This window comes from Vombatus ursinus, unplaced genomic scaffold (assembly GCF_900497805.2).
Source record: "Vombatus ursinus unplaced genomic scaffold, bare-nosed wombat genome assembly UNPS02014768.1, whole genome shotgun sequence".
Taxonomy (NCBI): domain Eukaryota; kingdom Metazoa; phylum Chordata; class Mammalia; order Diprotodontia; family Vombatidae; genus Vombatus; species Vombatus ursinus.
Genome location: NW_020954546.1, coordinates 11,123,505 through 11,139,650, shown reverse-complemented (window position 1 = coordinate 11,139,650; position 16,146 = coordinate 11,123,505). Strand labels below are relative to the sequence as shown.

General features: G+C 48.5%; 1 protein-coding gene across 9 annotated transcripts in view; it reads right to left on the bottom strand.

Moving 5' to 3' along the window:
• Positions 1 to 16,146, bottom strand: part of CUX1 (cut like homeobox 1) — a 467,724-nt gene that overhangs the window by 77,624 nt on the left and 373,954 nt on the right. The window lies entirely within an intron of this gene.

The following is a 16,146-nucleotide window of genomic DNA, read 5'->3' as shown; positions in this document are numbered from 1 at the left end:
TCCTCATCTGTAAGTCAGGGCCTCTGAGGTCCCTCCCTGCTGCAGATCGACAAGTGTACGATCTCTCCCTGGGCCTCAGTTTCCCTATCTGTAAAACGAAGGGGCTGGACCTCTGAGGTCCCTGCTAGCTTTACAGCTAGGATGCTCCATCCCTCTGCCTCCAGGGGCCTTGGTTTTCGTATCTGCAAAATGGGAGGGTTGGCAGATGGCCTCTAATGTCCTTTCCAGCTCTGATCAATGGTCCTAATGTTTCAGAAGCACCACGGTGAGGGGGATAAGGCTCAAATCCTGTGGGTGATGTAGAGCAAATTCCTAAGCCCTGCGCACCTTAGTTCCCTCATTTAAAAAATGGGGGTGGGAGTAGAGGTGGACCCGAGGTCCTGGAAGGTCCTGCCTGGCCCTAAATCTAGAGATATTTGGATCCTAAGTTTCCTCCGGACGTCCAGCCTAACTCCTCCTCTGCAACACCCCACTCCCCAAATGTCTGTGGGGTCTTCCCCGATCCTGGTTGTCCCCTTCTGGCCCCTCTCCGTCTTGTTCGTGGTCTTTCTACGCTGTGACCCGCTTGTTGAGCGGTCAGGGCACGCAGGTGACCACGGTGGGTTCTGGGCTCTCATCAGTTCTGTCAGTGGGGTCACAACTCTGGTCGGGTCTGCCCGGCTCCTGCTGCCTGAGGACGAGCTCACGAGCAGCGGGCTGGCTCATCGATCAACAAAAAGGAGCCACCACACAGAGCTCTTATGTACTGCCTCCATCAGCAGGGCCAGCATAGGCCTCAAAAACCACCTCTGCAGGTAGTGGAAACTCATTATTAGTGACCACAGCAGCTCAGGGGCTGCAATCTGCTTGTGGGGAAAGACCGCTGGAAGTCCTGAAATTACAAGAGATGAAGTCCAATGGCACTGGAGGCGGCACACACTTTGGCTACTTCTTGGCCCAGCGTCCTGACTGCGCTTGTTTCCTAAGGGGCCAAACGGGTGCAAAGAAATCCTGACCATTTCCTCGCTCACAATGTGGGAAGTCTGAGCAACCCCCTCCTGTCCCTGTGCACGTGTGACATCTTTCCATCAAAGTCTGAATGTCGCATCCAACTGTAGATACTGACTCTGACCCGTGAGCCTCCCAGCATGCCACAGGGCCATGCACAATTTCAGGGTTTTTTCTTAAACTCCAGCGTTTGTAACCCTGACTGGGGAGGCATGACCTCACACTCCGACTGAAAGAATGAGGTTCCCTCTACCAAAGGTGAAATGCAACAGTAATCTGACCCACTGCAGAGGGCTAATAAATCAGCAAGGCGTGCTGAGTACAGCGATGCAGTAAAATCCCCCTACAAGACTAATTAATATCTCAAATCTATGAACACCATTTTCCCTTCTCCAAGGCTGGGCACTTAATGGATTTACTATCAAAGATGGCGCCACGCTTTTAAAAGTTCTGAGACAAGAACTGCAATTTCAACAATTATATGGGCGTGTGTGTGTGTGTGTGTGCGCACGCACGTGTATGGAACCTGCCTCGTGTGTTTCCACACAAACATATTCCCACACATTTTCTGTACTGTACTACAACTGGCATCTTTATGCTTTTAATTCCGGTGATAACACTACTATTTGTGATGTTTGAAATAGCACATCTGCACACTTCAAAAGACGCCATTAGAAAACCCAAAAGCTTCACGTTTCCTGTTATCCACTTTGGACACCTCCGTCTCTCGCCCGGCCGTTCTTTGTCACTCATCTCAAACTTCTCAACTTTTTTCCTAGTCAGATACAAATTACTTAAAGGCACACAACAAAGTCCCCTTTGGAGGGGCCTACATAGAGTTAATTGAACGCAAAGGGCATTAAATGAGGGGGTAAATGTTAAAGCAATTGAAAGGGAAGGTTGGCCTATCAATTATGAGTAAAAGACCCTGGTACTTCACAGTGATCATGGATCTTCCTCAATCAATACGGCCGACATGAGCCAAGCAAATCACTTCCATAAGGAGCAGAAATTAATAACTGAAGGAATATAGCAAGCAACAGGTCTGCTTTCTACGTCCACAGAGAAGGCAAAATACTGAAAATGGAAATGTGGCCAATAAAAAGCAGTATCCTCATTTATCTTTTTACATGTGTACTATCTCTTCAACTTGACTGTAAGCCCTGCTTACGGGGTCGGGAATGTGCCTTGTACGATTTTGTACATTCCGAGCCTTGTACACAGTGTGTGCTCAATGAATGATCGTTGATCAAGGAGTTCTGGGAAAACTGAACAGCAGCTTGGAAGAAAATAGGTTTGGTTTGGCATGTCCCACTACATACCTCAATAAGTCTGAAAGGATAATTAACTAAAAGTAAAAAGTAGCCCCATTAAAAACGACAGGAGAAAGGATGATTCTGTCTCTGAAGTGTGGCTGGAAGCTAAATTTGTAACCAGTGGTAACAGAGAAGGTATTCTAAAAGGGAAATGCTTTTGCACGAGTAAAGTGAATTCAGCGTGGGGGAAAAAGAAGCCATGGACTGGAGGAAAGAAGTCTGATATCCAAGTCTACGTTGTATTGCTACAATCTATGGAATCACCAGCCATTCCCCGATAGCTAAGTGGTAAAAGGATGTGGACAAAGAGTTCTCAAAAGAGGAATGTAAGCAACAATAATCTGATGGGTGCTAAAAATGCCAGTACTCAGACAACGAAAACTGAAATAATTCTGAGGTCATCGCCTCACACCCAATGAATGAGCGTGGACAGTAAAAGATGGAAAATATCATCGATAGGGGTGTAAGGAAAACAGTCATGCTCATTCACTGCCAGGGGGGTGTGTAATGATTCAAACACTGTGGAAAAGAAGTTGGAATTAGGCAAGGAAAAAACAAACAAACAAACAATGTATACCAGTCACCTCTTGGCTGGAGTATCTGCACAGGAGGTCAGACTTACTGGGTGTGTTGGTTAGTTTTGGTCAATTGCATTTATTTTCCCCTAAAGTCGTTTTTTTGTTATAAGGCCTAGCTCTCTGGGAGGGGAAAAGCAAGGGACTTAGTAAGGTGAGGCAATAAAAAAAAGTATCAACTGAAACCAATTCATACCCTCTGGACCCCATCTGAGTGATTACTGTACCCTAAAAAGTTGCTGACAAACAGAAAAAGACCCACTTCTGTGAAAAGAGTCACGGTGGCATTGTTTGTAATAGCAAAAAGTGAGAAACTAAACAATGCCCAGTGAATGGAGAGTGGCCAAGTAAACACATGGGATGTTCCCAAGTAGGTGAACAAGTCACAGAAGCGTGGGCACAGAAGACCTGTAAGGATGATGTTGAGGGAACAAGGCAGAAAGTTTCACACAAGTCCACACTCAAGGGCTACAACCAAGTCAATGAAGACACTTTTAAATGACAGCAAAACTCAAAGAGAACAAACTGGTCAAAGTTGTCGGTAACTTAGAAAATGTGCACCCATCCTGCCTTCCGCAGAGAGAAAAGCACAGCAGGGGAAGGAGGCTGCGTGTGCCGGCAGCACAGTCCTATGTAACGGTGTCCAGGGGTCGTGGGAGGCTCAGTCCTGAGCACACAGTGGAGGTGGGCACGCCATGCCGGGACCAGATTTGTCAACCAAAATAATTTTAACAACAGATGCTTGTTGTTGATGAACGTGCTCCAGAGTAAAGCACAGGGAACGCCTTTACTTTTCTCATTCTGCCCTGCCCTTTCCCAGTTTAAAACCAGGTTGAGCCGTTTGTAAAAAAAATTCCCTTGGCTCTAAATTGTTTCAAAATTCCTTGTTTACTTTAGAAGCTCTTAATGGAGGCTGAAGATAGAATTTCAAGGCTCCTAATCCAAACGAAGAATCTCAGTAGCCCACGCGCACTCTGCTCTGATTACACTCAAGCAGTGTCCGCGTCCCCCCAGATGTCTACCCTGAACGACAACTGGCCAATCAATTGGAGGATATGTATTATTCTGAGTAAAAATGTACTCTCAGGAATTGATAGTTTTCCCATGGCTCTTTTCCAAGCTCATAATGGAACCTGAATGCCAGAAGCAGGATTTGGAAATATTAAAACCTCAAAGCCCCCATCCTAAATAAAGCCCACGAGTTCATTTTTATAGCCAAGACATGCTGGCAACCTTTCTGATGCTCTGCCCTTTTCAAACCCAGTGGGCGCCACTTCAAGAACAGATTCTTGCCTTGTTACCAGATTCTCTCAAAGTCCATGCTGATTTAGCAACGACACTTTGAAATTATCCTCAATAACCTTATTACTGAACCAGCTGTGTGTACGAACACTTAACCGATATGTTCCTATGTTAAGTGAAAAAGCCTATCACGCAAATGGTCTAAATATATATTACCGAAATGTGAAAAAAAATCCGGTTAAATTGCTTTGCTGTAATCAAAGATTCATCACTGGAGAGGGGTGTGTGTGTGTGTGTGTGTGTGTGTGTGTGTGGCATGTGTGTGTGTGTGGCATGTGTGTATAGAGACAGGCTCTCCATTTTTAGTAGGCCTGGCTTTTCTGCTTAGAATAATTTCTGTTCCTTATTTTGCCAACCTCCATGATCTCAGCCAGTCAAGCTTAGACTACAATCTGACAAGAGAGTTTATTTCTACAGGTTTCCAGCAGCCTAAAAAAACCCTAAAAAACCCAACCAGACCATTCCCAAACTTTTATGGATGCCAATGGACTGTAACCCCTTAGAACCAGAGCTTCAACTAGATAAAAAAATGTCCAAACAACCACAGGGCATCCTGTCCCCCACTAAGCAATGCCAAGTGCCGTGGGTAACAATGCCTGGGTTAACGGAATGTCTTTTCCTCTAAAACAAAATCCAAGGCGTCTGACCCTCGTCGGTCCAACACGCTGGCGTGGTGGGTTGCCTTCCATCTCTTCTTTAAAACCTAAGCAGCTGAAAGGCCCGACCCGGCCCATTACTGGACTTAGGGCCGTTCTGTTCTCCAGGAGGAGCCCTGGACTAAGGTATGGAAACAGTGACATTTACATTACAGGCAACAATATTAGGCGAGCTATTAAGGTACATTACTTTACACATCCTCATAATCTCTCCATACTGCTTTACTTAATTTGTGATAAAATTGTTGAGAAAGGGGCACTTAATGTAGGACAGTCAGTAAAAGTAATTTATCATCTTCTCGCTTCACTGCTCACGTTATCAGCGAGCTCATTCTCAGCATTCATCATGCAATCAGCCCATTATTTGCATATTAATCAGGCAGTGGACCGTGAACGAGCTGCATCCCAGCCAAATGCTGCCCCATCTCAGGAGGGACACTCAGTAATTATCATACATCAGTGTTATGATGTGGTAATTGATTATAACATCTTTCTGTGGCCCCTGGGGAGTCCCACTGCGAGCCTAGCTTCAGGCACCAGGGGTGGATTTATCCTCCGAAAACCAAAGAAATTATCGCTGTCCTTTAGAAAGAAAGGGGGGTGCTGCTTAAGGCCTTCCTTGCCATCCCCCGCAACCCCCTCCCACGTCAGAGAAGAGAGAGGGCTGCCGTGCGTTACCCTTGCCCATCCTCTCCTGGGTCCTCCGGGTGCAGCCTTTGTGGGGCGCCGAGATTGCTTACTTAAAACACTTCCTCTATCACACAGAATAAAATGTCGCAACCTCACTACCTTGTAATTGCAAAGGTAGCTGACAAAGGCGGCTCGGCGGCTTTATTTAGGTGCCAAATGACGGGCTAATTTTGGTCCCCTCGTAAAGGACAGACCAAACATCTGCCAGTTCAGACTCGGGCTATATTTAGGAAATGAAGAACAAACATACACAAAATCGAGATAAAGTTCAAGAAAGGAAACCAAACGGCTCCTCTTGTCACCTTAGGGAGAGGAGACGGAGACAGAGGGCGGCTTCTGCTGCCTCCTCCAGCCTCCGTTGTGGCGGGGCCTCCTCCGGCTCCGGCCGTGCCCGGTTAGCCCCGGCCGCGCCAGCGCGTGAGCAGACCCACTCGGGGTGGAGGGAGTCAGCCGCGCTCCCACGAGCAGAGGAGGAATCCGAGGGGAGGTGGGAGTGGGGGGCGGCCCCAGACCCAGCTCCCTCTAAGATGACAGTAGGGACACATTCCAGAGGAGAAGAATGCCTTCAGCTCTTTAGTACACCTTCTTAGGATTTCCATCAGAACACACTTTAAATAATCGAGTCAGCCTGAAGCTTCACAATGTCAGAGGCCTTCTATCTATTTATTATCTGCCAGCCAGACTGCAGACTTTAAATGGCAGAAATTTCATCAAATTAGGCAAGATGCAAACATCAATTTATTGTTTTTTTTTTTCTTTTCCACTGAAACACAAGGCGTAGACTCGAGGTAGTTGAGGAGGCCTAATTTCCCAGTAATTGTCTGTTTTGTCTTGTTGGAACTGATTTTCTATATTTGTCAACTACGACGCGGCTCCTTGTGATCTAAATACGATTTAATTACTTGTTTTGAGGTGTAATCTAAGCTAGTCTTCAGGACGCAGCATTTACTTTATAAAGAGCAGTTTGGGGGGATCTTTCTTCATGCACAGCTCGAGGCCCTCATTAGGGGTGAGGACAAGCAGCCATCGCACCGAAGACTTCTACGGACCGGCTGAGACGAGACGGCGAGGGGGCAGAGGTCATGGTGGGAGGCCTTGGACAAGAGTGACCATGGAGCAGTCTGCAGAGGGACTCGGGGTTTCCTGCAGGGCACCCTAGCACCCCTTTACTCCACCGTGAAGTACGTGAGATGCTCCCCCACAACTCTCCCAGCTGGGGTGTCATGGGGGGCCCAGCTAGGCAAGCTCCTTCCTGCGGCTGTGCCTGGAGTTGGCTCTCCAGAACTTTCGTTTAGGAACTGATGGGGACGTAGGACGACATAAAAGAAGGGAAAGGACCCAGCTCAGATCCCGCCTTTCCCTGGGTTCTCCGCTCTCCAGCCTCTTTTGGCCTGTTTCTGAGGGGGGTGGGCCAGATGGCCGTCCAGTGCTTGATCTGTAACCCTGTGATCCTCTAAGGTCACAGCACACAGAAAGTCAAGAGCTTGGAGGGTTCTAGGAGGCCCTCTCCTCCAGCCCCTTCATCTGACAGGTAGGACAACTGAGGCTGGTGAGGGCAGATCCTTTGCTCAAGGCCACGCGGGTGCTGAAGAGCAGACCTGGAACTGGCTCAAAGCCCCCTCCCTCACAGACTCGGGTTCTTTCCGCCATAATCAGGCCTCGGAAGATTTCTGGGGCAGCTTCTGGAAGCCTCCATTTTAAGCCACGCCAGAAGTCAGAGGCTACAAAATGGATGGGACCCCCTTGTTCCTGCTTTCTGCCTATGTGGAAAATGAGGCCCCGAGAGGGGGGAAGTACCCAGTAGGTGGTGGAGGTGGGGCTTGAACACAGACCCCTGGGTACAGCTCTAGGCCTCCCTCGGCTACGCCCAGTGGGCAACGTTCTCTTTACTCCTGAGCCCCTCCTTCCTCAAACAGGAAGCTTGGAAAGAAGTCACGGAGGCCTCGCCTTCTCGTGCCCCGCTTCTAGGCACCCAGGGTCTCCAGCACTGGTAGGTATTCTCCACAGAGAGGGACGATGAGCTGAGCTCTGCTGTCCTAATGGTTACCCCGTGGGAGGAAGACAGGAGATGGGGAGCCAGCCTCAGAGTGGGCTGCACGTCCTTCAAGCCTTGGCCTGGGTGCGAGTGCCATCTGCCGTGTACCGGGAGCATCACTTGGGCTGGTCACTTAACCCCAAGCTCAGAGAAGGGGCTCATCCCACCAGTGGAAGCTGTCTCCATACTGGGAGTTCTCTGCTTGGAGCAGATCACAGGCCTGGTCCTAAAGGAGGGGTGTGAGGGGACTGGAGGTACTGACGTTCCCAGTACAAGGTCCAAGTTGGAGCGTCAGAGGAAGAGAAGAGTCAGCCTGGAGGGCAGAGATGTGACCCACAGGGGTTGGATGAAGTGCCTTCTGAGGTCACTGCCTATTCTCTCTCTCTCTCTCTCTCTCTCTCTCTCACTTTTTTTTTGGTGAGGCAGTTGGGGTTAAGTGACTTGCCCAGGGTCACACAGATAGTACGTGTCAAGTGTTTGGTCAGAGGCTGCATTTGAACTCAGGTCCTCCTGACTTCAGGGCTGGTGCTCTATCTATTGTGCCATCTAGCTGCCCCCAAATGGGGATTATAATAGTACCTGCCTCCCAGGGTTGTTTTGAGGATAATCTTTCTTTCCTTCTTTCTTTTTTTTTTTTTCAGGCAATTGGGGTTAAGTGACTTGCCCAGGGTCACGTAGCTAGCAAGTGTCAAGCGTTTGGTCTTGGATTTGAAGTCCTCCTGACTTCAAGGCCAGTATTCTATCCACTGTGCCACCTAGCTGCCCCCGGTCCCTGCCAGTTCTCAAATATACTTCTGTGAGATATGAGTAGTAAAGGTCTTATGGGACAGTGGAAGAGAGCTGGGTCCAAGATGCAAATCTTTTTTCCCCCTCTATTATGTAGCAGCTGCATGACCAGGGCTGAGATCCTTAACCTCTCTGGGCCCAACTAATCATCTGAAAAATGAAGGGTTTGGACCCAATGACTCTGAGGTCCTTCATCCTTTCTCTGGGCCTTAGTGGGCCTCAATGGCCCTTCCAACATCATATCTAACAGCCGATAAATCCTGGACTAGAAATCGTTTCCTCTCTTCTCGTGATGTCCCTGGCTCTCCAGGCTCCCTCCCGAATCCCTTGGCCCTACCTACACTCAGGTTGTCATGTCAACCTTGAGGACAGCTGGAAGCAGCTCACTGTTCCACCAGGTCCCTGGAGCTTCTCAGTCGGCAGTCACCCAGACAGCCAAGGGGAAGCTGCCTCCCACAAGACCAGGGCCACCGGAGGGAGCCCACCCAATGCTAGCCGTTTGAATCGGCCCTCAAGGACTGACCAATGAAAATGTGAAGCCATCATTTAGGTAGACACTAAAATAAGCCTTTTACTGTAAGCAACTATATTTATCTATTCCTTTGGAGGACTATTTTGGTCTGTACAGTGAGGAATTTAATCCTGGGCACACAGACTTCTTGTGGGCTGGATCAGCTAGCAGGACAGCTCTTCAGGAGGCAAGGTTTTAGAGGTTATGCATTAAGATATGTGCAGCGAGATTTGGGCAGCCTGCTCGGGTTGGGGTTGAATTTTATTTTTTGTCAAATCTTTGTTGCTTGAGAGAAAAAATCCAAGCACGTAGCCAAGTTCTGTGTCACGTTCAAAGGGCTGCCCGCCTCCAGAGATGCCTCGGCAGCTCTGCAGGTGCGAGGGGAGGCTGGGCTCTGTGCCTGCCGCCCCCACATTACAGGAGGAGAGAAGACGGAAGGCTTCCTGCTAGCCCTCCCTTTGGGGGCTTTTCAGCGCGAGGGGTAACTGTCGAAAGACCAGATTGCCCAGTTTTCCAAAGTGAACAGCCAGGATGGCTCTCTGGGAACCATTTTCAAGTGGTTTCCAAACATGAGTTAACGTAGCCAGGAGCTGTTTTATTTATGAAAGGGATGAATTCTTGAAAAGCTGCACACTGTGAGATTCTGAAAATGAAATCCTTTCTTGTATGCCCTGAGCTGCTCTCTAGGACACCGAGCTGCAAAGGAGGCGATGCCCTGCGCTGGTAGAGGGAGTTCTCTCATCTGGGAGTTCCCTTTAATCACTGAAACCAAAGGTCCAGTCCCAGTCTCTGTCCTTCAATTCTATAAAATGGGGGTTCAGCTGAAATGACCCTGGAACACAGGATCATGGATTTAGAGGCATCAAATCCAATCCTTTCATTTTACAGAGATAGAAACTGGGGCCCAGAGAGAAGTGATTAGCACAGGGTCACTGAGCCAGTGTCCGCCATGAACACAACGCTGACAGGGCGGGCCTGGCCAGGGAGCAGTTCACTTCGGGGCTCCTCTGCAAGGCTTCCTGCCCCTCAAAAAGAGCCGGCGGAAAGGTGGGGACTGACCACCTCTCCGATGACTCCTCTCACAGAATGGACGTTTATCTGGTGACTTAGTACAGTGCTTCGCATACCTCCATTTTAAAAAGACTGGACTGGTGATTTCATTGGTTTAGGGATCTCCCAATGAGGAAGCACCCTCTACCACAGACTTGCCTAGAATACTAAGACCTTCCCAGGGTCAATCAATTAATTGGCAAGTGTTTATTAAACATCTACTATTGTGCAAGCTAGGTGGTGCCATAGTGCATAGAATGCTGGGCCCGGAGTCAGGAAGACTCATTGTCAGAGTTCAAATCTGACCTCAGACACTTACTAGCTGAGTGACCCCGGGAGAGTCCCTTAATCCTGTTTGCCTCAGTTTCCTCATCTCTTAAACAAGCTGGAGAAGGAAATGGCAAACCACTTTAGTATCTCTGCCAAAAAAACCCCAAATGGAGTCACAAAGAATCAGATACAACTGAAAAAAATGACTAAACAACAAACACTGTATTAAGCACGGATGCTGGGACACAGAGATAAAAAAGACACAGTCCCTGCCCATCCAGCTGTTGGGTGTCACCTAGACTCAGGCCATCTTGACCCCGAGGCCTCTATGCTGAGACTGAACAAATGAGCTGCATTCTTGAATGTGCCTGGGTCTGGAAGCAGAGCTCCAAGAGTGCTCTTCCAAGAGTCCCACGTGGGACCTTGGGGGGTACCGGGGGCGACATGCTGCTCATTAGCGGCAGCTTTCTAATGACCATCTAAAAGGACTCATTCCCAGGCTGCCGCTCTTTGCAGGGACTGAGAGATTCAGTCTAAGGCTTGGGACCTAAAATAAATCCTGAGATCTCTCCTATTCACGGAGCTAGTCAATGGCAGGGGCCCTGAGGGACCCCAGGAACCCACATCACTTAGAGACGAGATCCCAGGTCACAGGTTCACAGACCCAGAGCAGAAAGTGACTAACCATCAAATAAATTAACTCCTAAGTTGGATCAAAGTGAATTTCCCCAACACCTGAAAGGTACTATTCCCAATTTTCACCCAGGAGAATCAATAGGAAGAAAGATTCTTTTGAGAAGGGATTGTTTCTTTAACTGTCTCTGTAACTGTGGCACCCAGCACAATGCCTGGCATATGTGGAAGGGGGGACTTGCATGGTGGCTGATTAACTGAGGGTCAGGGACACATCCCTCCACACCCCTACCCCAAGAAGCTGAATCTAGGCTTCCTCACTCACAGTCTCTGCTCCGATGAGTGGTCCACATAAAACCAAGTCAGATGATACCCAATGTGACTAATTCAGTTATTCGGAGTTTGTATTTTACTACAATTATTTCAATGACAAAAGTACATTATATATACATATATATACATATACATATATACATATACATATATATAAATATAAATGTAGGTGACATTTAAGGAAAAAGGAATGGGATGATTATGAACCTAATTATGTTCCTCTCTACCCTCCAAAAGGTCACGAGGAACACTAACAGGTCAGACCCAAACCTCCCCATCTACTCTAAGAAAATCAGCTCTTCAAAATCGAGAACCTAGCGATTCCATTTTGCAAGAACCAGTCAATCCACAGTCCAATTCTCAAGAATTACTTCCTCTGTTGTGCTTGATAAAATATTTGAAGAAAAACAAAAACAAATCCAGGACATCCCATGGAATTCCCAGTTTGATTTGGTTAAGACTAACTTTGCATAGCATCTTGGATATATAATCCAACAGCACAATAAACAATAATTGGACGGTTATTAACACTTTACCTACATGGCTTTTTTTGGGGGGTGGAGGTGGTCCTAATAGCCAAGATCTTCACTGCAGTTCTCAAAGGGCACAATCCAAGGTGGAGTCTCCTGAGAGGAGGCTTTTGCAACCAAATCTTGGCCACAATAACGAAATATATGGCCCACAGAGAGACTGAATGCAGCCTTTGGGATGCCTTCCAAGGCCCAAAGTAAGGTGCTCTGGACATGAGAAGCTCTTTCTTGACTTTATAAGGTCACAGAACACACTCCCACAGTCAAAATGTCAGGGAAATGGCACAGGAGACCACACATGCTGGAGATAGATTTCAGCAGCTGTCTTCCCAAAGGGCCAATTGAAAGTCTACTGATTGAGAACAACTGTGGAAGCCCAGCTGATTCACCAGCCTGGGAAGGCTGCTGGGGAGCACCCTGGAACGGGGAGCACCCTGGAACGGGGAGCACCCTGGAACGGGGAACTCCTGACCGAAGCAGCAAGAACACACGGCTATCTTAAGATTAATCCAAGGGGGAATGGGACATCATTTCACGGACACAGTTTGCAATAATGCATTTGCATACGGTCCCTAAGATGGTACAGTAACGGCTTGTTAGCTACAGTAATGAAATGCTCCGATATTAAAAAGTTACAGAGCTTAGTGTATTTGGCAGTCATTCTCTGGCATTTCTCTGTAATGTAATGACTAACAGCACAACCAGTATAATCTTTGTTTCCCCACCCCCACCCCCACCCCCCCACAAAAATTCTGAATGGTCTCCTGCGTCTTTCTTTCCTTAGGGAGGATGCAGATTAATCACCCCCTGGTCCTGTGAATAGGAAATGGGTTTTAAGGAATGAGGAAGGGAAAAATGTTCACCCCATGTTTTGAGTAGCTCTAAACAGATCTTCAGGTTTTCTTTCTTAAAAACTGATAGAGCAATTATTTCAGGCTAGACTCTGATCTTAAAGCCCAACCTTAATTCCCCCTCCCACCCTGGCATCTTTCTATAAACGCTTTCTTCTGTTCCCTTGGGCATTCCTATTGCTAAGCAGCATGAGGTTAGGAATGATGGATGAAACCCAGAACGGAAGGCAAACAAAAGGAAGGCTCAGACAATCCCCCTGAACACCTGCAGCTGCATTTTCCAACGAGGTTTTCCACATTAGCTCACGAGACTACCTTGGACATAAACTGAACCCCCACCTCCCCTTCGGGGTGCCAAAAAAGCCCCAGGGACTTCTAACACAGCAGGCATAACATGGTCCTCCGACGAAATAGAGAACTGAAAGAAAAAACCCACTAAACCCCAAAACATTCTCACTGGAGATGACTGGGAAATGCAGTGGGGGAGGGAGGAAGCGTCTTATGTGCCAGGCACTTGGTAGGAGCTTTTACAAATACCATGTCATTTGATCCTCACAACAACCCTGCCAGGCGAGTGCTGTTGTGAGCCCCATTTTACAGATGAGGAAACCGAGGCAAGCAGAGGGGAAGTGCCTTGCCAGCAGGAGTCGGCCAGGCTGCCACCTTAACAGCACCTGTGTCTCCTTCCTAGTCCTGCAACATCGAGCAAGTCACTTAAGCCTTCAACAAACAAACCTTCAAAAAGGGCTGACAAATGGAGGGGGGCCGAGACAGGAGCACATCTTGGAAAAGCCAAGGTGATTTCCTATTTGGAGCGAGGCCTCCTCGGTTAAGTGGCGCCTTATCACCGTGGCAACAAAGCACAGCCAATCTAATTAGGCAAAATGCCATTTCTGTTCCGTGGGCATTAAACCACTTCAGGGGTTTAGCATTTGGTGAAAAATCCACCTTTGTGCAAAGGACCCACGGTCCTTTCTGAGGCCTGGGGTCGGACAACTGTCCTGACTTGCCCCTTTCTTGCCCAAGTCAGAGAGCAGAGTGTGGGGATGCCTGCCCTTAGGGAAAACGAGCCCAGGTTGGACACTGTGGCTTTCCAGGCGTGTGGAGGTCAGCTGTCCTCAGAGGCCCAGCAGAGTTAAAATGTCTACCGATGGCTGGATGGCAACCTCCTGGAGCCCAGGGATGGCGTGGAGGAAGAAGGTCTCGTGCTGGGCCAAGGTGGTTTCCACCACCTACCCCAATATTCTAAGTTGGGGCTTTCATTTGTTTCCCTCCCCAAGTATGTCATAAAAGGCAGTTGGTGGTGAAATGGATGGGACTGGAGTCAGGAAACCTCAAGCCCAAATGTAGCCTCAAAGACATACTCTTGGGGCAGCGAGGTGGCGCAATGGCTAGAGCTCCAGTCTTGGGGTCAGGAGGACCTGAATTCATATCCAGCCTCCGACACATGACACTTGCTAGCTGTGTGACCCTGAGCAAGTCACTTAACCCCAATTGCCTCACTAAAAAGCAAAGCAAAAAAAAAAAAAAAAAAAAAAAAAGACTGACTCTTATATGACCTTGGGCAAGTCTCCTGACCTCTCTGTGCCTCAGTTTCCTCATCTGCAAAATCAGGGGGTTGGACTTCATGGCCCCCAAGGTCCTTTCGAGCTCTAGACCTAGCCCATTTTAATTATCTAAGCAAAGTCTCCTCCACCCTGTGCTACAGAAAGGACTTCCAGAAGACTTCCAAGGCTAGGCAGACTGTATTAAGTACGGATGCTTATAGCCCATCTCCCCTCTCACTTGGATGACCAGGGGGCAAGGTCTTCCTGCCACCTGTTGTAAAAAAAAAAAAAACAAAACACACCCCCTCGGAAATCACAGTGTGGGTGATAATGATGCTAAATCTTACTCCGTTCCTCTGTCTTCAGCGCCTCCCTGACCGTTCTAAATGACTTTCCTCTAAACAAATGTTATTATTTACATTCCTCCGCGGAGCCTCGCTTGTTTTCAGGTTAGAAATGTGACCGCCGCGTCGGGCCAGCGCCACAGCACCGCAGCAATTACACGCTATAATCAGAAGGGTAAACAAATTCCTCCGGGATTTGGCGAGCACGCTACCCCCGAGGTGGCTCCATTGGGAAGAGCGAGCCCAGAGCGGCAAAGGCAGGGGACTGTTCCATCCAGGAATGCTCGACACGGCCCACCCCACCCCCACCTCGACGACGGGCCGGCCCGACCCTGACATCCGGGAACCAACAGGGACGAAAGGCTCCCAGACACCAACTTCTGAGTCAGAAAAACGCGCAGATCTCTTTTCTCGGCAATCATCTGTAGAATCTGGCTTGCTTGGCGGCTCCTCCTTTGACTCCAAATGAAACTGTCCCCCCCAGACATGGATCCAGTAGGTGGCACAGCTGGCCCCCCCTTCAACGGGAGAGCGGCTTACCTAAGTCTGACACCCCTCCCCCTTCCGGACTCTGGCCTGGACATGCCAGGCAGGCCTGTCACACCCCCCCCCCCCCCCCAACAAGAGAAAAACCCAAACGCCACCGAGGCCTCCTGGCTGCATCTGTGCATGGGCTGGGGCTGGGAGCTCTCAGCAGGAGCCCCAGCTGCTCCTCAATGGTATGCGCTCCCCCGTCTGTCCCCCAAACCTTCCCCCAGCCGCCGGACCCAGGCTCTTTGCTTAGCTCTGCTTGTGATCTCCATGAAGCAGTGGACGGGAAGCTGACTGATGAGCATGTTTAGAAAAATAACTAAACCAGGGAAGAATTTAAGAGGCTCGGCATTCTCAAACCTGGGGTGAAAGACCCTGCAGCGTAAACAGCGGTTCAGAGGAAGAGAGTGAGAGCATCTGAGGGCTGTGGGGACCCCAGCCCAGCCCAGATCCACGTGGAGGACCATGCAAGGAAGCTAACCCACCAGCCAGGTGCCCCACACACAAGCTCTCCCACAGGAATTCTTCTGCAGGCTGCTGGCTTGGTTGTTTTTAAGCACTATTAACTATATGCAATATAATCAGCATAATCTTCTTTGTAATCCTGCGTATTTCATTGCATGCATTTAAAAACAGTGTTCTGAGAAGGCACCCCTGGGCTTCACCAGATTGATCACCAAAGAGGTCCAGGACACACACAACTGGTAAGTGCTCCTGGAGAAGAGGATCTTCTATGAGTGGATGTGGCTACTGTTCTGCCCTCTTGCCCCTCCCATAGTAAAAAGAAGAAAAGAAAGAAGAACAAAAGAAAAGAAATGGAAGAAAGAGCAAAAGAGAAAGGGAAAGGGAAGAAAGGAAGGAAGAAAGAAAAAGGGAAAAAGAACAAGAGAAAGAAAAAAAGAAAAGAGAAAGAGAAAGGGAAGAAAGGGAGGTAGGGAGGAAGAAGAGAGGGAGGAAGGGGAGGAGGAAAGAAAGAGAAAAGGAGGGAAGGAAGAAAAAGAGAGAAAGAACAAAAGAGAGAAAAAACAGAAAGGGAAGGAAGGAAGGAAAGAAAGGGAGGGAGGAAGAAAAAGGGAGAAAGAATTGAAAAAGAAAGGGAAAGAGAAAGAAAAAGGAAAGGAAAAAAGGGAGGGAAGGAAGGAAGAAAAAGGGAGAAAGAATAAAAGAAAGAAAGGGAAAAAGAGAAAGAGGGAGGAAAG